Below are 22,864 nucleotides of genomic sequence, written 5' to 3'. Positions count from 1 at the left end.
TTGCCCACATTGTTATGCTTATGTTATTCCAGTTTACAGTCTTGGCTTCCTTGTTACTGGGTGGCAGACTTTATTTTATGCCTTGTGCACATTTTGTGGTTAACAAGTGTTGTTGAAAAGAAGCAATCAATATAAGAATTCTACTTTTTATATAATGCTATAATTTTATACATCTTAACTGTCAGTGAGATCAGGAAAGCAACACTTTTTCTGTACTAAAAACTTAAGCATTTTATCATTGCCCAACTTCTAAGTGACAGAACCAGAATTTGAACCCTGGTTTCTGGATCCAGAGCCGTGTCTTTAAACACGAGATTCTAAACCTGCTACAAGCTCACTTCCATAACCACTGTATTTGTTATATTGTCCAACTTATGCTTGGTTATACTTATTGTTTATGCCATATATGCTCTACCATTTCATCATGTTCTTATTTTCTGAACAGTAAATTTATATTTGGTTGATATTTTAGATACTGCCTGTGCTTTTTAATATGTCTATAATAGCTACTTGTAGATGTTTCCTCAAACCTTCCTATTTTTGTGCATGTATCCTCTTTGTTTCTGCATTGCTATAAAGAAATTAAAATATCATTTTTAGTCATTGAAATCTATTAGTTGTCTAGCTTTTCTAAAACAGGAGTAGCAAACTTCAATTATTTTTATTTCAATAATATCTTTTGACAATAATTGTCCAATGTTTAGAATTTATATTTCCCTTTACATGTTAAATATGTAATTTACTTTTGGCAAGTTCTTTCATTTTCCCCTATTTTTCCCTTTTATGGAAAGGACGATGAGAAATTGTAATTGGCAAAACAAAAACAAAACTTCAGCGTGGTCAATGGCAGCATACTATTTTCTTTTTAATAGATAGTTGTGGGGAGAGTGGTAGGCAAAAACTCTCTTTTCTACTCACATAAAATAACAAAGGTTGGGTCTCTGGGTGTCAGTGATGGGAGCTGTAAAAAGAAAATTGGTATGGCCTAAATATGTCATTTAATGTTGTCCTTTCTCAGTCTTGCTAAGTTCAAAGAGAATATCAGTTTCCATATGCGTTCGTGTTTGCATGGCAGTCACAAGACAAAACAAAGGAAAACCATTTGAACTTTTTTCAGAGAATGAAATCAAAACCCTAATTTTAAAGATCTGTGCAGACTTGGAATGTCATCATACAGGGAGCTGTATCAGAAAAAGCATAGGGCTCAGATGTGGAAATCCTTGATGCGAAAGTCCTGGCTCTGCCATTTCCTAGTAGTGTGCACATGGGCACGTCATGCATCTTTGAGCCTTGATAATAAATGTAAGTGCTGTATTGACCACTCATGATTTTGCCGAGAATAAAATGATGTTATGTGTAGGAGCTAATTTTGGGTCCATACAGTATTGTAAATAGGTCATTTTTTTTCCATTGCTGTTATTATTTTGAGAGCATCTAGCTGTCATATAGGGTAGTGCTTCCCAACCTTTTCCACACTGTGATGCACGTAGACAATGAGAATGTTTGCATAGTATACTGAGGTAAGTGGACAGGCCTGTTGTGTTCAGAGTCAATTAGCCTCCGGGGCTCCCGTCACTCTAAGGCCTTACCCAGGTGACCTGTGAAGCAGCAGTCTGATACACCTGGAAACTATTAGGGGCAAATCCTTGTGCTAAGGTTTCTTGGTCAGAAGGCTCTAGAATCAGTAAACAAAAGAAAAGCAAAACTTGCATATGGTTTTTGACACCCTAAACTATTTTGGAAAAATTTTTTTTGGTAAAAAATTTTTGTATACTCATTGATTTATTGCCCTGAATTTATATAGTATCTTTAAAGAAAAAGTCAATAGGGGCTAGATCTATTTAGCTAGGCTTAGTGTAAAGCTAGGGAATGAATGATTCAAAGTATCTAAAAATTCTGTAGTTCAAGATAGAGGCATGAAAATACCATAGAAACTATAATTTACATTTGTTAGACTTTTCTTTTACTTCCTCTTGATAATTTGGGATGATCAGTAACTGTATCGTTGCTTTAAGATTGCACCTGGATATATGTAATGGAAAATTTACTGGCTTAGCTTAACAAATAGGGATTTATTTTTCTCATTCAGGAAGTTTACAGACAGGCAGCAAAACTCTCGCTCTTTCTGCCCACCCTGCCCTCCCTCCCTTTCTTCCTTTTTTCCTGAAGGTGTGGTTTTGTTATCATGGCCTTAAGGTGGGCACTCCTTCTTAACATTATGTCCATGCTTCAGTCAAAAAGTGAGGAAGGATAAAAGTAAAATCATATAGTAGCAGAGTCTGTTCTTTTTTATAAGGAAAACAATAGCCTTTCTGTAAGTCCTACCCTGAAGACTTGTATCATTGGCTAACTGGGTTTCATGACCATTTCTGGCTACAGGAGAATCTGATGGGTATTTTTAAGTGGACATATATTTGTCATGAACAAAGTCAAGGTTCTGTTAGAAGAAAGAAGGTTTAGAATGGACATTAGGTAACAACCTTGTATTTGCTGCAATTATCATATAGGCTTCCCCTACAGAGGAATTTCTAAGGCAAAGATAATACACTGTGAAGTGGACTGATGCCTAGGGTTCTTTGATTTTACAATTATAATATTGAAATTTCTTTTACAATATATGCTGAAATGATGCGCTATTTTGTGCTAATATCACTGGACTTATATCAGGAATAGTTTCAACTTATCAATATTTATTTAACATGTCTGTGTATCTAGCATTATTCTAAGCGTAGAACCCATGGGGGCAGTGGCAGTAGAGTGTATAGGCTCTGAGCACAGGATTTGGAGTTAGGTGGACCTCTCAGTAGTTGTGTGATCTTGAGTAAGTTATTTCACTTTACTGATTTTCATTTTCCTCACAAATAAAAAGGAGATGGTAATATTGACAAACTCATGAGATAAAAAGTGGTAGTGCTTGGTACAGATCTTGGTACATAATGTGTTATCAGCATATGTTATCTATGTCATCACCATTATTTATATCATTATTGTTATTTTGTTGTCATCACTATTATTATCATCAGAAACACCTCTCCTCAAAGAGCTTGCAGTAATTTTAGAGACAAGACAAACACAGAAAACACTAAAAACAAAACAAAACAAAACAAAAAAACACACAAAAAAAACCATGATATTTTACCAAATATAATTAAACATCCAAAATGTGTGAATTTGAATGCTATGATAGCTTGGTATTACATAACAGCTATGAAAAAAGAATTTCAAGTTAATGAATTAGATCTGACCAAATAGGATCCTACATAAACAAGGACTGGGGAAATACCAGGTAATAACAGCATTATAATATCTGATAATTCTGTATAGTACTATAGTGTTTAAAGTGCTGTCATACACAATATCTCTTTTGATCTGAAAAATATATAGAAGTTTGAGCCTATAAACTTACATATCTAAAAAATATATCTCAAATCTGAGCTCCGCAGAGCTATATTCAGATTTCTGGTCAAGATGACAGAGTATGTAAATGCTGTGCTTGCCTCCTCTCATGACCATATAAAAATTACAACTAACCTGCAGAACAACTGTCACTGAGAATTGCCTGAAGTCTAGCTGAACCAAAGTCCTACAACTAAGGATATACAGAGGAAGCCATGTTGAAATGGATAGAACAATCAGAGATGCAGAACGGGCTGTTCCCACACCCACATGTGACCATTAAAATCAGGAGGGATCTTGGCTGCAGAGGTCCTCCCCAGAGAAGCCAGGGGCTCCAGCCCCACACCAGGCTCCCCAGCCTAGGGTTCCAGTGCCAGGGAGAGAAGTCACTATAACTTCTGCTGTGAAAACCAGTGGAGATTGTAGCTGAGTGAGATGAGGTCAGCTGTAGTCCCAGGCGCTCTTGTTAAAAGGACCACGCACAGACTTGCTTGCTAATGGACTCACTTGCTCTGAGCTTCAGCACTGGGACAGAAGCTCAAAAGGCACCAGGGACAAATGGGAAGGAACTGAGTTGTCTGGCCTCAGAGTGAGGGCTGGAGGGGCAGTTTTCTCCTAGACAGAAGTGCTGGCAGAAGCCATTGTTTCTTTGTTGAGACCTCCCACGTCCTGGTGTGCCGATGAGGCAGCCACCATATCTGAGTCTCCATCTACCTGGCTAACACAGCTGCCCCAGCCCTGGTGATTCCCTGAGACTCTGCCACACCCAACTTTCATGCCTACCCAAGCTGCTTCAAGTGGCTTTTCCATACAAATGACCTGTCTTGGTTCATGCTGCGAACTTTCCTAAAATCTCTCAAAGGTTCACAAAACCCAAACAGCAGCATCTGGCTTTGGTGTGTCCTGTACCTCCTACTGAGCAGCCCCAAACCCAGCACCAGCAGAAGCAGCTTGGCCTCTCGAGATGCCTCCAAACCCAGCATAAGTGGTGGCTATCTGCAGATTGCTTTGTGGCTCATGCCAGCTGGCCTTGGGCAGGGTACAGGCTACAGCTGACTTGGCCTGTGGTGGGGCCCCTCCCAGGAGGCCCTGGGGCCAGCATGCCCAGTGACCAGCTTCAGACCAAGCCAGAGCATCACTGGGTTGCCTCCAAGGATGACACACCAAAAGAGCAACAGAGCCCTGAAAAAACAAATCCTGCTCTGTAGCATCAGCACCTGTACAACAGCTCCTCCACTGTAGTCAAGGCCAGTCCTCATAACCAGTCATCCTGAGGGTCAATCCCTCCATTGGTGTGCAAACAGTAACCAAGGCTCAGCTACAAGAGGAGGGCACACACAATCCACACAAGGGAGACAACTGGAGCAACCAACTCAGGTGACCGGGAGACTGTGCCACTGGGCCTCACAGGACACCTATTACATAAGGCCACTCTACTAAGACTGGGAGACATAGCAGCTCTACCTAATACATAGAAACAAACACAAGGAGGCATTCAAAATGGGGAGACAAGGAAACATGTCCCAAACGAAAGAACAGAACAAAGGTTCAGAAAAGAAAGTAAACAAAATGCAGATAAGCAATCTATCAGATGCAGAGTTAAAAACACTGGTTATAAGGATGCTCAGTGACCTCAGGGAGAACTTCCACAAAGAGACAGGAAACATAACAATGGAGATAGAAAACATTAAAAAAAAAGAGCCAGTCAGAAATAAAGAATACAATAACTGAAATAAAGAATATATTAAAGGGAATCAACAGTAGATTACATGAAGCAGAGGATCAATCAGTGATTTAGAAGATAAGGTAGCAGAAAACATCAATCAGAACAGCAAAAGGAAAAAAGAATCCAAAAAAAATGAGGATATTAAGGAGTCTCTGGGACTACATCAAGTGTACCAACATTCACATCGTGGGGTACTAGAAGAAGAGAGACAGCAAGGAATTGAAAACTGTTTTGAAGAAATAATGACAGAGAACTTTCCTAACTTGGTGAAGGAAATAAACATACCAGCCTAGGAAGTGAAGAGAGTCTAAATAAGATAAACCCAAAGAAGCCAATACCAAGACACCTCATAATTAAAATGCCAAAGTTTAAAGACAAAGAATCTTAAAAGCAGCTTGAGAAAAGGAGTTAGTTACCTGTAAGAGAGTTCCCATAAGACTGTCAGCTGATTTCTCAACAAAAACTTTGCAGGCTGGAAGGAATTATCTGGAAATATTCAAAGTGATGAAAAGTTAGGAACCACAACCAAGATTACTCTACTCAGCAAGACTATCTTTTAAAATCAAAGGACATGTAAAGAGCTTGCCAGACAAGAAAATGCTAAAGAAGCTCATCACCACCAAACCAGTATTATAAGGAATGTTGGAGGGACTTCTTTAAGATGAAAAAAATAAAATAAAAAAAGATCCAAAATATGAATAATAAAATGGCAATAACAACACATCTATCTACAATTACTTCAAATATAAATGGATTAAATGCTCAGTCAAAAGATAGGGTGGTTGAATGGATATGAAGACAAGACCTTACATATGCTGCCTACAAGAGACACACTTCAGATCGAAAGTCACACATAGACTGAAAGTAAAGGGATGGAAAAAGATATTTCACGAAAATGGAAACAACAAAACAAAAAGCTAGGGTACCAATACGTATACCAGACAAAATAGAGTTTAAAACAAAGGCTATAAAAAAGACCAAAAAAAATTAAAAATAAATAAATAAATAAATAAAAAGACCAAAAAGGACCCAGTAATCCCACTTCTGGGTATTTATCTGAAGAAACTCAAAACGCTATTTCAAGGGGGCACGTGTATCCGTATGTTCATTGAAGCATTGTTTCAATGACCAAAATGTGGAGGCAGCTGGGTTTCCATTGATGGAAGAATGGATAAAGAGAAGGTGGTACATATATATAGTGGAATATTGTTTGGCCGTGGAAGGGAATGGGTTCTTGCCATCTGTGGCAGCATGGATAGACCTTGAGGGTATTTTGCTGAGTGGAGTATGTCAGACAGAGACAGAGAGATGCAATGTGATTTTGCTTATATGTGGAATCTAAAGAACAAAATGAACAAACAAACAAAACAGAAACAAATTCATAGATACAGAGAACATTTTGATGGTTGCCAGATGGGAGGAGAGTTCGAGATGGATAAAAAATGGGAAGGGATTAAGAATTACAAATTGGGTGCTCGCTTCGGCAGCACATATACTAAAATTGGAACGATACAGAGAAGATTAGCATGGCCCCTGCGCAAGGATGACACACAAATTCGTGAAGCGTTCCATATTTTTTTACTATGAGCAACTATATGCCAACAAATTTGACAATTTGGAAGAAATGGACAATTTTCTAGAGGCGTACAACCTTCCAAGGCTAACTCAAGAAGAAACAGAAAACCTGAATAGACTGATTACCACCACGGAAATTGAATCAGTAATCAACAGTCTCCCAACAAACAAAAGCCCTGGACCAGATGGCTTTACAGGTGAATTTTACAAAGCGTTCAAAAAAGAATTATCACCAATTCTCCTCAAGCTCTTCCAAAAAATCCAGAAGGAGGGAAGACTCCCAAACACTTTTTACGAAGCCACTATCACCCTGATCCCAAAATTAGACAAAGACACCACAAAAAAAGAAAACTACAGGCCGATATCTTTAATGAACATAGATGCAAAAATCCTCAACAAAATATTAGCAAACAGAATTCAGCAATACATTAAAAAGATCATTCACCACGATCAAGTGGGATTCATTCCTGGTATGCAGGGGTGGTTCAACATCCGCAAATCTATTAATGTGATACACCACATTAACAAAATGAAAAATAAAAATCACATGATCATATCAATAGATGCAGAAAAAGCATTTGATAAAATCCAACAGCCATTTATGATAAAAACCCTTAAGAAAGTGGGAATAGAGGGATCTTATCTCAACATAATAAAGGCCATATATGACAAACCCACAGCTAACATCATACTCAATGGGGAAAAGCTAAAACCATTCCCCCTAAGATCAGGAACAAGGCAAGGATGCCCATTATCTCCGCTTCTATTCAACATAGTTCTGGAAGTTCTTGCCACAGCAATCAGACAAGAAAAAGAAATAAAAGGCATCCAGATTGGTAAGGAGGAAGTAAAGTTATCATTGTATGCAGATGATATGATACTATATATAGAGAACCCTAAAGACTCCACCAAGAAGCTATTAGAGCTGATAGATGAATTTAGTAAAGTGGCAGGATACAAAATTAATATTCAGAAATCAGTTGCATTTGTATATACCAATAATAAAACATCAGAAGGAGAAATTAAAAAAACAATCCCATTTACAATCGCTCCAAAGACTATAAAATACCTGGGAATAAATTTAACCAAAGAAGTAAAAGATCTATACTCAGAAAATTATAAGACACTGATGAAAGGAATGAAGGAAGATATAAATAGATGGAAACACATATCATGTTCATGGATAGGAAGAATTAATATAGTTAAAATGTCCATACTGCCTAAGGCAATATACATATTCAATGCAATTCCTATCAAACTGCCAACGTCGTTTTTCACAGAAATAGAACATATAATCCTAAAATTTATATGGGACCATAAAAGACCCCGAATAGCAAAGGCAATCTTGAGAAATAAGAACAAAGTGGGAGGTATAACAATACCTGACTTCAAATTATACTACAAGGCTACAGTAATCAAAACAGCATGGTACTGGCATAAAAACAGACACATAGATCAATGGAACAGAATAGAGAGTCCAGAAATAAATCCACGCCTATATGGCCATTTAATCTACGACAATGGAAGCAAGAATGTACGATGGAGTAATGACAGTCTATTCAATAAATGGTGCTGGGAAACCTGGACAGACACATGCAAAAAAATGAAGTTGGACCACCTCCTTACACCATATACAAAAATAAATTCAAAATGGCTTAAAGACTTAAATGTAAGGTCTGAAACCATAAAATACCTAGAAGAAAATATAGGAAGAAACTTCTCAGACATTACCCGGAGTAAGATTTTTACTGATATACACCCTCGCGCGAGGGAACTAAGAGAAAGAATAAACATGTGGGATTATATCAAACTAAAAAGTTTTTTCACAGCAAAGGAAACCATCAATAAAACAAGAAGGGATCCTACTGAATGGGAAAAGATATTTGCCAGTGATATATCTGATAAGGGATTAATATCACAAATCTATGGAAAACTTACTCAACCCAACTCCAAAAAAACAAACGATCCAATTAAAAAATGGGCAGAGGACTTGAAGAGACATTTTTCTGAAAAGGACATACAGATGGCAAACAGACATATGAAGAAATGCTCAACCTCACTAACCATCAGAGAAATGCAAATAAAAACCACAATGAGATACCACCTCACCCCAGTCAGAATGGCTATCATCAATAAATCAACAAACAACAAGTGCTGGCGCGGATGTGGAGAAAAGGGAACGCTTGTGCACTGTTGGTGGGATTGCAGACTGGTGCAGCCGCTATGGAAAACAGTATGGAGGTATCTCAAAATTCTGAAAATGGAACTACCTTATGATCCAGTAATTCCACTCCTAGGTATCTATCCGGAGAAATCCAGAACTTCAATTCAAAAATCTCTATGCACTCCTATGTTTATTGCAGCACTATACACAATAGCTAAGACATGGAAACAACCAAAATGCCCATCGGTAGATGACTGGATTAAGAAACTGTGGTACATTTATACAATGGAGTATTATGCAGCCATAAGGAAGAAAGAAATCTTACCATTTGCAACAACATGGATGGATCTAGAGAACATTATGTTAAGTGAAATAAGTCAGACAGAGAAAGATAAGTTCCATATGATCTCACTTATTTGCGGATTCTAAAGAAAAGAATAAGTGAATGAACTAATCAGAAACTGTTTGGGAGACAATGAGGAAAAACTGAGGGTTGCTAGATGGGCGGGGGGAGTGGGGGGTGGGGGGGAGGGTGAGGGGATTGGAGGGCAGTCGGTGACCACAGGATGGCCACGGGGTTTGAAAATTAATCTGGCGAACGTAATTTGGTGGTTACCAGAGCGTAAGGGGGTTGGGGGGTGGGGGATGAGGGTGAGGGGGATCAAATGTACGGTGATGGAAGGGGAGCTGACTCTGGGTGGTGAACACACAGTGTGATTTATGGATGATGTGATTCAGAATTGCATAACTGAAATCTATGTAATTCTACTAACAATTGTCACCCCAATAAATTAAAAAATTAAAAAAAAAAAAAAAAAAGAATTACAAATTGGTTTTTACACAGTAGTCATGGAGATATAAGGTATAGCATAAGGAATATAGTCAATAACATGGTAATAACTATGTATAGTGCCAGGTGGGTACTAGACTAGTCAAGGATCACTTCTTAAATTATGTAAATGTCTAACCATTATGCTGTACTCCTGAAATTAGTATACAATAATATTGAGTGTCAGCTGTAATTGAAAAAAAAATATTTAAGGGAAAAAAAGTGAAGGGGAATAAGAGGTTCAAGTTTCCAGTATAAAATAAATCAGTCATGGGGACGTGATGGTCAGTGTGGGGAGTATATTCAGTAATACTGAGATAGCATTGTACGGCGTCCGATGGGTGCTGGACTTAGCATGGTGATCACTCCTTTAGGCATATAAATGTTGAATAACTATGGTATATGCCTAATAAAAATCTTAAGAAAAAGAGAGATATTCAAAATGCTGAGTTCACCAATATACTGCTAGGTTTTCAAATGTGATTTGGGACAGAAAATTAAAATTGTATAGAAATTTGGAAATAGTACAGTTGCAGGTTTCACTGTCTTTCCGTTTTTTCCATAGCAGTTCCCTCCATAAGAAGTGTTTTGTCTTTAGATACAATCCAGGTACACTCTTTGGAGGTCCCGTAGTTGCCTTGGTTTGTATGATAGGTGTCAGGACTCATAACCATATATTATTATGTTTTCTAGATGGACAGATTCTCAACAATTATCTAGTCTATTCACTTTGCACATGAGAAAATCAAGGCTCCAAATCACCTTCCTCAAATTAGTTGCCTCAAATCACCTACTAATAACCTGTTCAGTGCAAGGACTAGACTAGAGCCTGTGTCTCCTAGTTCCTAATTAAGAATTCTTTTTACTTAAATAGTGATTCTCATCCTTTGGCTCCAGATTCCTGGGAAAATATAGGACTTAGAGCAAAAAGGTTTACTGTTCCATGTGTTCTCTATTCATCATCTATAAACTAAATATTACGCTTATGATTTATAATATGTAAATTAATTTAAAGATATTGCTGAAGTTATATAATTTATTTCCTTTTTATCTTTTTTTTACTGATTTGATTCTTTTATTCCTTCTAATATAAGCATTTACTGCATAAATTATCTTCTAAGCACTGCTTTAGCTGCATCTTACAATTTTTTTTTTTTTTAATTTATTGGGGTGACAATTTCTGGGTGGTGAACATACAATGGGATGTATAGGTGATGTGATACAGAATTGTACACCTGAAATCTATGTAATTTTACTAACAATTGTCACTCCTTTTTATCTTTCAAAATTGACAGATACCAAAGTTATAATTATATGCTATCCTCATACTTTAAAAATGTTTGAAACCATGTATTGCCATAGGAGTCTCAAACTCAAATGCTTATAGGGACTAACAAGTAATATAAATAATTAAAGTAGGTTAAGTTTTAGAAAAACAACGGTGAAAATACAATGATATTTAGCAAAGGATATTCAGTCCTAATGAAGGAGGTAATAGGGAGTGGTGGGGAATGTGTCAAACTGGGGATTCTCTAATTTTTGCCAGGAGAGCATGACTCTGATATTGCCAATCTCTCCAGAAATCAGGAATCTGAATTTTTAAATTTTTTAATTCAAAATTAACCAAGTTTAAGAAATTGGCTCTAAAACACTGTATGAGTCAGAGATGTTATTGGAGAACAGAATTCAGCCTGTGGGTTTCCAGATTACAGTCTTTGTACTATATACCGCCTCAGGTATTGATTACAGAGCAAAGCATTTCGATCTAACTTTAGGACTTACTAGATATCTGAAAGATCTCCAGGTGGATGAAATGATACACTACAGCTTCCTCAGAAAGCAAAGGAAGGGACCTAGTGACCTCCTTTTACACTTCTTTTAACTAAAAAAAGAAATCACATATGTTTAAACTTTAATCTGGCGTTAAGTTTACTAGTGAGGTAGCATAGGTTTCCTTTCCAAATATATTCTGTAAAGATACCACCTAAGTGAAAGTAACTTTCTCACAGAACTCTATCTATTGGACAGAAAATTCTAGAAGGCAGTTTGACTTTAATAAAAGGAAACCATCTCAGGAAAATAAAGCCAGCCCTAAAGTCTGACTCCCCCCGTGAGAAGAGCTTTCCAGCACAGGGAACAGACACTGGCACTTAGGTATCGTTAAGAATGGTACCAACTGAATTCTAAAGCATTTTAGGACTTTATAATATTGGAATGTGAAGAGGAAGTTTTGGGGAAGGGATGATGCATAAATTCTCCTCAGATTATGTGGATGGTATTTTTTTCAGCTAGATCTGTAGCTGTGCTTCCTTTACTAGTCCCAAAACTTGGGCTTAAAATAATGGCAGGATTCCTGTTACTCTAACTTCACACTGATTTGGATAAAACATATAAATTATCTTCATGATAGACCGTGCTATTTTTAATCATATTCAGTTTTTCAAAAGTTTTTATTTTAAGGGATTTTGTTCCCTAAGTTTTCCCTTCTCTATTCCTCCTCAATTGCCCATTGCCCTATGCAAGATCAACCATGGTTACCAAGGGAGGAAAGGCAGGTCCCGTTTGGAAAGCTCTTTTCTTACGGACTTTGGGAAGGTAAGCACAGTCTGGTGAGCTCTCAGCTGGGGTTTACTTGCATTCTCTAATGGAAGTCTAACAGAGGAAAGTCTCTTCATCAACTGCAAATGAGGAAGGAGCTCAGAATTTGTTTTTTAATAGGTTGTGGAAGGAAGCTCATGGTACTTCATGGTCTGCTTTACAATGGAAAGCATATATGCCCTTCTGCATAGTAAAACAAAGGCACATTCTACAACTAAGAGTGAAAATTGATTGCAATGATTTGTTTATGACAGCTTTCCTCTTTTCAAAAGTTCAGGTAAACATAGACCATATAAAATTATTATTGCTATTCATGGCTGCCACTTTATTTATAAAAACTTTCATCTCCATTAGCACAGGCATAGACATTTTGTTTATTATGTTAGTAGAGGTGGGTCTTTCAAACAAAGCATTTTTCATAGTTGGCCAAGTACTTTTCCTAGCCTTGTAGAAAGATTGTCTTCTTAGTAAAATATGAAGTAGTTCCAAACAGAGAACTGTAATAGATGAGGAGCTAATACGAATTTCTCCCTGTATGCTTCCTTTACTCCTTCACCTCTGCTTTCTTTCCTCATCTCACAGTTTTCCCTCAATAATTCATCAAATTCAGAATATGCATTTTTGCAGATTTTTGCTCCTAAGGGCACTATTCTGATTGAAAAACAGTTTTCAAGATTTCAGAAATCTTTCCCTTGAGAAGTTGTTCTTTAGACCTTGAGCATTTCTATTGGCTTAGCCATAACTAGGATGTTGGTGTGGTAACTGGAAGAGTGATCCTAAAAGTTCATCAGCAGTCTTCATGTTACCCACACGTGAATGAAAAATTTAGCTCATTGTGGCAAGTGACGGTGTACAAAAGCGTGACTGTTGAACCCGCCCACGCGGCTGAAGGAGGACTTCACGATGTAGGGGGAAATTCATTTCATAAAGGATTCTGCCTCATCTCTTGGTACGAATTTATGGATTCTCAGTTGTTGTGGCATTCCAGTATTAGACTTTTCATTAAGGAATACACCTTCATTTCGCATTTCAGATTTCTTGTTTCAGGGCTGCCAAAACCCAAAACAAAACAAACCAAATAAGACAAAACAAATAACAGCTTTAAAGACTGTACTTTTCCATGATGGTTTGCAATACTGTTTCGTATAATAGGGTCTATTTTTCCTCTAGATTTCTAAGATTTCTGCTGGAAATTCTGATGAAGAACATATGTCTGCCCTAAATCACTCCCCTGAGAAATGTTGGAACTGTTACATTTCGTTTTACTGTCCAACAGATTAAAATAGTTAACCACAGCACATATTACAAAACAGCTATATCAAGTGAAGTTTCAAATATTTAGTTCATATTTAAAATATATCACAAGCTGTGGACAAAGATACTTAGAGCTGCCTGTTACGGTAGCTAACTAGTTAAGTAATTTTGCTAATATATTAAGGGATCACTACAAATAACTGTCTCAAGTACTTCATTTTTCCATGCCACATCATAAGAATGATTATTCTTTTTTTTCCCCTTCCCCTTTTTCTGCCTCCTTCCCTTCCACACACACTCCGGTTCAAGCCATTGTATCTCAGTCTAGTTGTGTAGGACACAGCTCCATGCTGGCCTATTCTGGTATTATGAGCCTTGTGCTCCCCCCTGGCTGAAGCAGTTGTTCACCACAGTAGGTCGCCAGTTGACAGCCACTCACAGCAGCTCTCACCGGCTGTCGGCCACTCACGGCAGCACATGGTAGCACACAACAGCCCAGGCCGCTCACGCGGCCTGCTCACGGCAGCCCATTTCTGGCTGCTCACAGCAGCCCGGCTCCAGAGAGAGCTGTTGTTCACAATCTTAGCTGTAGAAGGCACAGCTCACTGACCTATGTGGGGATCGCCCCGGCGACCTCGGCGTTAGGAACTCCGCACTCCAACCACCTGAGCCACCGGGCCGGCCTGAATGATCATTCTTAACTAAGACACTGGATCGGATCTTGCATTGATATTTATATGTGCACACATGCATGAGACATACTGATTTTTGTGTCTGCACATGATGCCAATTGTTATAATCATGTATGTGACAGAGAGAGATTAATTATTGCTGATTCTTATTAACTGTACATTAGGTGTGATATAAATTGCCCAATCATGAGCAATTTTTTCAATGAGAAAAAATGGAATGCATGGAATACAAGGATAGTTTTCTTGAACACATAGTTATGGATCAAATAGGAGAGATGCGATGGTATGATTGAAAAGAGCACAGTGGGGAGGGGGCCTAATATTTACTCGTACATATACCTGTAGGTGTGTAATCTGAAAGTAAGTTACTTAACTTGCTTCCGACTCACGATCCTCATATAAAATGAGAGTCTTACTGGGCAAATCTAAAGTCTCTTCTTTCTCTGTCATTCTGTGGCTCTAGTTTCATATGCCTTTTATTTTTTTCTGAATCAGTAGATTCCCTTCTGTACTTCTAAATCAGCTCCTCCCCAGTACTATTCTGTCGTTTTCAGGATACCACTATCGTCTCAGGAGGAAAGTAATGGAGTCACTGACTTCACTTCACCCCCTCCAGCAGACGGCCACTCCCTGGAGGCCATCTCTGTTTTCTTGGAGTTGCTGTTAACATTTCTCCAAAGACGCTTCCTTATCCTCAGTCATACACTGGCCCAGGTACTTCTCTCTAGCATCCCTGACTCCACACCTACCCACCCATTCATCCTGCCTACCGATGCCAGCCTGACATTCTTAAAGTTAATTTTATATTTTAATACCTTTACTTTAAGATTTTTCCTCCACTATTACAGTCCTATCTTCTCACCATAGAAAACTTGGAAATGTAAAGAACAATGTAGAGGCCACATATAAATTTCATTTTATTGAGTACCTGTGAAAAATAAGTATTTGCCATTTGTATTTCCTCTTTTGTGAATTGCCAGCTCATGGGTTTTTTCCTACTGAATTATTCATTTTACTCTTAATAATTTAAAATCTGAACACTTGGATTATTAAGGTTATTAATACTTAGTCATAAATTTTCCTGATATGTTTTCCCAGTTGTATCTGCCTTTCATATTTGCTCCTATGGGAAGTCCAGAGACAGAGCTGTATTTAGGAGAGTGGGGGCAGGGGCTCCAACAGCGTGATCAGGACTCTGCATCTCCTCAGCTTTTCTTCCTTCTAAGTATTGCCTCATTTTCTTCCTATCACGACTGCCTTGCTGTGACCTCTCATCTCTCCTAGCCTTTCCTGGCTCATGTCATTTCAGAATAGCAACCTTGGAAAAAAGAACTTTTTTTCCCCAGTGGTTGTAGATCAATCTTAGTAAAGGAAGCTGACTGATTTTCAGTCACTGTTGCCAGGGGAATGGGGTTCCCTTTGACCCAGATGAGCCATGCGCCCCTAACTGCGTGGTAGGACAGCAGGCAGGGATTTAGAGCAATAGGCAGTGGGCTGTGCTTAACTGTCCATCACTGCCACTTAGAATAGGGGTTGGAGTCATTCTACAAAGGAAGGGATACAGACATACAAAAAGCGAGATATGCCCGGCACAAGAACATTCACTCACATCAACCCGTTTTATATCTTTATGTTTAAAAAAATATATCTTATCTTCCCTCTCTTGTGTTTAGTATTTTACCTGTAACTAAATGTAGATGTCATTGACACCTGAATAATTGTTTCAAGAGTAGGTATTTATACGCCTGAAAAATAATTGTCTGGAATTTTCTCTAGTGTCTTAAAAAACAGCATTAGAGCAACTGTCGACTGAAGTAATTCTTAGAACTAAAGCTGCTTTCACCATGTGAATGCCTCTCCATATTCGAGTAGCAGCAAGTGTGCCTGTCATGCAGAGCTGTGTAATTATATATAATTCTTGAATATAAGCTTTAGAAGGGAAGGGATTGTCATTTGGATGAGTTTTAAAGCTCCATTCATGTTTATATGTTCCTTAAAATATTTCTAATTGGATTTTTCCCATGATAATTGAAATCATACTTGTTCATTGTAAAATACTTGAAAGACCTTATGCTCTAACAAACACAGAATACAATAAAGCATTACCTACAAACCCACTACCCAGAGAAAAACCACTGTCAGTATTTTGATGTGTATTTGATGATGTATTGGTAAGTAGAAATTCAGATCCCATATGTGTTTCCTAAGTGAAGATTTCAGGTAGGAGTTTGTTTTAAATGTGCTTTGCAGTTTATTAAATTCATAGTACCTAGAATAAAGAAGGCACGAGTATATTATCAACAGGTTTTTAAAACTAACCTTGGAAAGGAAGTTGTTGAGAAGGCTAGTGCTAAATCTGTGTCCCAAGTTCTGGGAGATATTATCCCTCAAACGTAAAAGTATCTTTAATCAGATATAACGGAGCATCCTCTAAGCCTAAAAGGAGGATCATTGAGTAGGACCTTGAGTAGAAAGAAAAACAGTTCAGTTTTATTCTGCTGTAGTTCAACCCAAAATTGCAGGAGAAGAAAATTAAAAAGAGACACACAGGTCTCTAGGCTTTGACTTATTTTATTATGTGAGAATGGAAGATTAACATTTAAAAAGCCAGAAGGAGAACATATGTGTACAACCACAGTGATATTGGTGTGTATTTTGAAATTTAGTTTTAAATGTAAGCAAGAATGTAATTCCTATAGAAGCCAGACTTTTGTTGCCTTTATGTGTTGCCTGTTTATTCTGTCCTTAGCACCTGGACTGAATTGGTCCCAAACGCAATTGGAATTTTCACTGAAGTGTTTATAAAAAGAAGCCCCCTTCTTCTTCTTTTTTTTTTGGTCTTTCATTTTAAACATAAGACATATGCCTGCATCTCTTCGTCAGGCTCTTGAGTTGCTGCCAACCTGACAGAGAACCATCTGGAACAGGAAACTGATATGGTGCATTGTTCATTAACAATTTACGTTTTCCAACAGGCAAAATGGGTAGGGTTTTAATTTGTGGAGCTGTGGTTTTCTCCAAACTACTCTAAAATAATTGGACTCTTTATTTTCTTGCTTGTAGTGTAGTGGTTAAGAAAAACAATTAAATCTGATCTGTTCTTTTCATATAGTGACATAGGATTTGGGTTTTGTTTTGGTTTTTTTTTTCTGTACAAATCACCACCTTGCAAAGAATTCAATCTTTGGACAAGAAAAGTTTCTTCCTAGTTAAAATGTGATTGGATACTTCCTCACTGGGAACGTACACCCTTTCTGTCAAAACATAGGACCAATGCACAAAGTAAACAATAACATTAGTTAATATATAGTTCACAGTATTGTGGTCATCTCTTTGATGTAAGAATTGAAGCACATGTTTTCATCTATTAAAAACACTTAGAATGCTTTAAATTTTGTTCCCAGAGACAGATTGCAAAGCACCAATTTATTCTGTAATTGTATCTTTATTATTATTTTTAAACTGTATTTTCTTGCATCCTATCCCTTCTCCCTTTCTCCCTCCTAATCTCACACTTCTCTGTGAAAACTGGTCACCTTGGGAGTTTGCGCACCGTATCTTTGGTTATGTCAAGTTGTTCTCTTTGAGAACACAGCAGCCCAGACAAAATGACATCATCTGAGATGAGTTCAGCCTTTTTTTTAGACATGGATATTTAATGGCTTTTGACTTTACAGTGATTATAGCATTTCAGAGCAGCACCCCTTCCAGATATTACCATGGATGTGTTCAAGCTGTTACATAGCAGGGCAGCTATACACAGAGTTTAGAATAGAACGAAACCACCAAAGGTACGTTTGTTGGAACATTTTGGTCGGGTATATGCAAATAAAAATCAAAATATAAAATCGCCGATTACTTCTTTATTGCTGTTATCTCTACCATTCTCTCTTGAGCCAATTTATGCCTGCATTTGTTTTAAATTCAGATTCAGTATGTGAAAAAATCAGGGGAAAAAATTCTGGGAACACACATGTATTGGCTTTTTGATTGGCTTTTTTCAAGGACATGGCTCTTGTTTTTCAATTTGGCATTGAAAAAAAAATCAGTGTTTTGCTTAAAATAATAGAATAGCAAAACTGGACACGATCAGGCTGAAAAAAATCTGGGTCAGTACTCTCCAGGGTAGGGAGGGGCCAGACACGGGTGCCAACAAGTATGCTACACCCACGCTGTCCTCTGTGTCTGGACAAAGCGACACACCCTCTGCACTGGACTTTACAGAGCAGTAGAATGTCATTTTCCTAGGGTCACCTTCTCACTCTGGAGGCCTTTTCATTCTTTCATACCTATTCTTCCAGCCACAGGCTTTTCAGTTCCTTACACTCCGCTAGACTTGAGGTCGTTGCACAAGCACTTCTCTCCAACTAACTCCCCACCGCAGACTTGTAAGCCTTTCGCAGCTCAGTTCAGACCACATGTCCTGAGGTCAGCCTCCTCTGATTCTCCAAACCAGCTCAACGCCCCTCTCCCCAATCGTGTGTCTAAAGTGAACAGTTTACGATGTATTTGTGTGATCATTTGATTGGTGTCTGCCTTCCCTCCCAGACCGTAAACTCCATCACTTTTGTTCACTATTGTACCTGAAGCACTGATTGTGCTTGGGAGCACATGGGAGGCTCTTGGTAAGTATTTATTGAAGGAGTGAAGGAATTTGAAAGAAGCTCTGACTCAGCTCCAGTGTTTTATCTGACACTCAGAAACATGGCAAATGTGCTGCAGCTTTACCAGAGGAACTTTTTGTTGTCTAAGATGAATGGGAAAATTGGAAAATGCTAGTGAAAGAGAGTGAGAATGAGAAAGGCTTTCGATCTAGGTCGATCCTATGTTTAAGAACCGTTCTGTTTCTCTCCTCAGGGTTTAAATAATTGTATTTGCATCTCTATAATAAAGTATTTTCCAACTGCACTATATTTTATTACCATTTCCAAAGCCTGAAACACATCCCCTGTCCCCCACCATTCTTACCTGTAAAACTCCCACCTATTCATTAAGACGCAACTCAAATGTCCAACTCAAATGTCCATGCTTTTCGTATTCCTTCTCTAATCATCTTAGCCCAAAGTGGCCCCTGTGCAGTATTGACTTGTGACAATCCTATGGCACCTATATAACATTTGTGTTGCAAATGCTTCATATTTGCACATGTGTGTTCTTCCTATCTGGCGATCCTGGATAAGTACTTAATCTCTTTTTACCTCCACTACTTAATCTTTAAAGTGGGGATGCAGTGGTACCTATCTCATCGGATTTCCGTATGTAGCACTTAGCTGATATAGCTGCTACTGTTATCTCTCCTATTACGGTAAGCTCCTTGAGGCCAGCGACCATATAGTATTCACCTTTGCATTCCTAGCTCCCATTTTAAAATTGTGGTGCTGAATGAAGAAGGGATAAATATTAGGCTGTGCTATTTTCATAATGCTCTTCACTTTCCTCTATTCCTAGACTTGGTTCAAACTGAACGGAGGTTAGACTGACAGCTCACCCTCTGGGGTCCAGAACTAGTTCTGAGATGTTTGGGTGGTGAGAGAAGTATCTGATAATGATTACTATTTTCTATAAAATCTTCTTGCTTTATAAAACTCTGTTTGCTGAACTGCAGAAAACTTTTTCTATTCGCAGTAAGCCAAATACTATGAAATATATCATATTCTTGGCATTAAATATAGATGTACCGCCCCAAAACCACTTAATAAATAAATCTAGGAATTGACTCTCATTTTTCTTTCACACATACATATTTGGAACTGAAATATTTTCTTAACTTCATAAGAAAAGGACATTTAAGCTGTGCATAGTTGAGATGAACTTATCTATATTTCTTTTTTCTGAAGAAATCTTATATCAGTAGGTTGGGCTATAACCACCTGACCCTCGGCTTTCATTGGTCCAGCTTTGTGACGCTGGGGTATCAGACACGTGTGCATTTGCCTCTATGAGATGAAGAGCACAGGTAGAGCTGGTCTCTCTCTTTCTCAAATACTTGGTCCTGTGTTCCTAATACACAAACCAGCATTAATAAGAATTAATATTAACTGCACACCAAAAATATCTAGACATAGCACCCAAACCATCTTGTGGGATGATCTAGTTTACAGAGTTTGTAGTGTAAACTATACGGTAAGATTCTGGACCCTCTAATAGGACAAAGCCCTACTTGGCAATATTTTATTCCAGTAGACTCACCACTGGGGCACACAGAGCCTTTGGTCTCCTGCTCCCCAGGATGGGAATTCTTAGACTGTTGTTACCACAGAAGTGTCTGTAAAGATCATTTGATTTCTTTTCTAGAGAGGTTTCCAAGCACTATTCTCCAAATCAGCTGTATCAGCATCACGTGAAAGAGTTGTTCACCATGCACATTTGCAGGTTCTATCCAGACCCACTGGATGAAAAAGTTGAGGGCTCAGTTCCAGGGTTCTGTATGGAACTGGAGCAGCGTGTTCTATCTAGAGCCCCCTTGATCAGGCATAGGAAGGGGCTTTCCCTCAAGATAGCGTTCCACTTGACCTCACCCTGTCTTCTGGAGCATCTAACTGAGGTCCCGGGTCATCGGAGGAGATGGGAGTTGTCCACTTGCAGTGGGTCAGTTGGCGGAGTCTTGGATATCAACGAGCATCACCTGTAAGGCACTCACCTGGCGACTTGCTGGCCGTATCTGTCAGTGCCCTTGACACTGCTCTTAAGTGAAGGAGCTAGAATTCTAACCTAGGCCCGTCTGGGGCCAATGCCGGAGTTCTTCACCTCTGCACCATGTTGCGTACTAATTTCAGACTGAGCTGCTACAGCCACGCCTAGCCACCTACGCTTTCTGTTTATTGCTCATTGTTTATTGTGACACAGCTGTTCCATTTAGTGGCTGCAATGCCTGCCAGGCCAGGGTTTGTGCTGAGACTCTTTCTTCCCTTTCACAGTGAGTGAGCTGGAGCCTGTCAGCATGTCACGCTTCAGAAGTCAGAGTCCAGGATTTTTCTCCCTCTAGATATTTTTTTTTTTTTTTTATATTTGGCACCAAAGTAAGTGAGTCTTGGGAAGTTATTCCTTAGGTGATCCCATTAGGTCGGGACCTGGTTCAAACGGATAATATAATGTGATGATGGCAGCTGAAATATTAAAAGCCATAATACATTTTGGAAAAGAAGACAAGAAAAATGAGAGCAATCTTGGTAGCTGCTTATATTAGTATTCTTGATTAATGTCTCCTTTAACAAAATTAAATTGCTAATGCATCTCTAATCACTGCACCAGTCATAACCAATTAGTTGTGTTTATATAATATGAAATAATATTCAGGCAGGGCTGGCTGGAATGTCACTTTTCTTCCCTGAAGGGAGTTGAGATTACAGGCCTTGCTGCTTGTCTCCATACCTTGTCTTTGCAGGACACCTTTCTGATTGTGACCAGGTCACAGCACAGCACTCAGTCAGCTCTGCAGTAATTCACAGAGTCAGTTCTTTTGTGGACTTGGAAGGGACCCAAAGGAACTGCCCATGACAGCATTCTCCCAAATCAGGCTGCCCTTTTCCTACGACACCTCAGAAGCAAATTGGATTGCAGACTGATAACCAGCAAGCCTCCTCAGTGTTTCTGAAAACTTTCAACTGAAAGGCAAACCAGAACAATAGAGAGACTGCACATAAACCGCTGGATTTTGTTTGTTTGTTTGTTTGTTTCTCTTTGAAAAATGTGAAGAATTGATTGGAACTGAGTCATGCTGCCCCTTAGAAGGGCCCAGGCTCTGCAGCGAGCCCCACATCTATATATTTCTTCATTCTCTTCTATTACCTGGGGCCCCCAGATGCAGGGCAGCGATGGCCTCTGCTTTCTTGTCACTGCCGTAGTCTCCCTCTGTCACCCCGTTAGTGGAATGAAAGATCGGAGCAAGCAGCGGTTCGGATCACTTTGGAAATGGTTCACTTATCATTGCGTCATTTTTTTGTAAACAGGAACTCGAGATCCACACATTTATGAGTGTCCTCGGAGGCCCAGAAATGTATCAAGCACAGGCTGGGGCATGTAGTAGCCACTTAGCAAACATCTGCTAAATGACTGAATCTATGACTGGAAGTCCTGGGTGCTTGGGAACTCAGGGTAATTTGTTTGGCTGGAAGAAGAGGCATCATAGGGCAGTTTGGAAATACTAATGGTAGTCTTTAAATCATGCAGAGCTTGGACGACAGCTAGAAATTTTTCAGTGTCCATAAAATACAGGACTTTATTTTTATTTTGTGATGCGATGCCTTGGCCACTTTATACCGAAGCCCTTTGGGGGACATTAAACTTTAGTGACCTTATAAAATTTCAATAAATTTTTTTTGTCATTCAAGCAGAAAGTCCTCTTGGGTTCAGTTGGGTCTGACAATCTCTCTAACCTGATACTGTCTGTTTCTCCCAGTGTGGGTTTTGAAACAAGAGCTATATTCCATGGCTCTGTCACCTCTGACTCTCTGTGCCAGAGACCCTTGGTGTTGATTATGAGCCCTTGTTTAGTTAATAACACCTGAGATCCGTCCTACCAGGCCAAATCCAAGTCCTATCACAGTGGTTTGGGACTAGGGTTCCATATATTGTCTGGGTTGCAATCCCAGTTCTGCTACTTTTTCATGGTATGGCCCTGCAAGTTATAT

The 22,864-nt window shown here is 38.7% G+C and overlaps 1 protein-coding gene and 1 non-coding gene across 2 annotated transcripts in view; both read left to right on the top strand.

The window, feature by feature from the left end:
- Positions 1–22,864, top strand: part of SCFD2 (sec1 family domain containing 2) — a 374,115-nt gene that overhangs the window by 136,389 nt on the left and 214,862 nt on the right. The gene's annotated exons all lie outside the window — the stretch shown is intronic.
- LOC117022683 (U6 spliceosomal RNA) lies at positions 6,594–6,700 on the top strand. Its single transcript, XR_004423087.1, has one exon. It is a non-coding gene; the product is annotated as a U6 spliceosomal RNA (small nuclear RNA).

This window comes from Rhinolophus ferrumequinum, chromosome 5 (genome assembly GCF_004115265.2).
Source record: "Rhinolophus ferrumequinum isolate MPI-CBG mRhiFer1 chromosome 5, mRhiFer1_v1.p, whole genome shotgun sequence".
In the NCBI taxonomy this organism is placed as follows: domain Eukaryota; kingdom Metazoa; phylum Chordata; class Mammalia; order Chiroptera; family Rhinolophidae; genus Rhinolophus; species Rhinolophus ferrumequinum.
The sequence above is the reverse complement of the archived record's forward strand: the minus strand, read 5'-3'. Positions and strand labels throughout refer to the sequence as shown.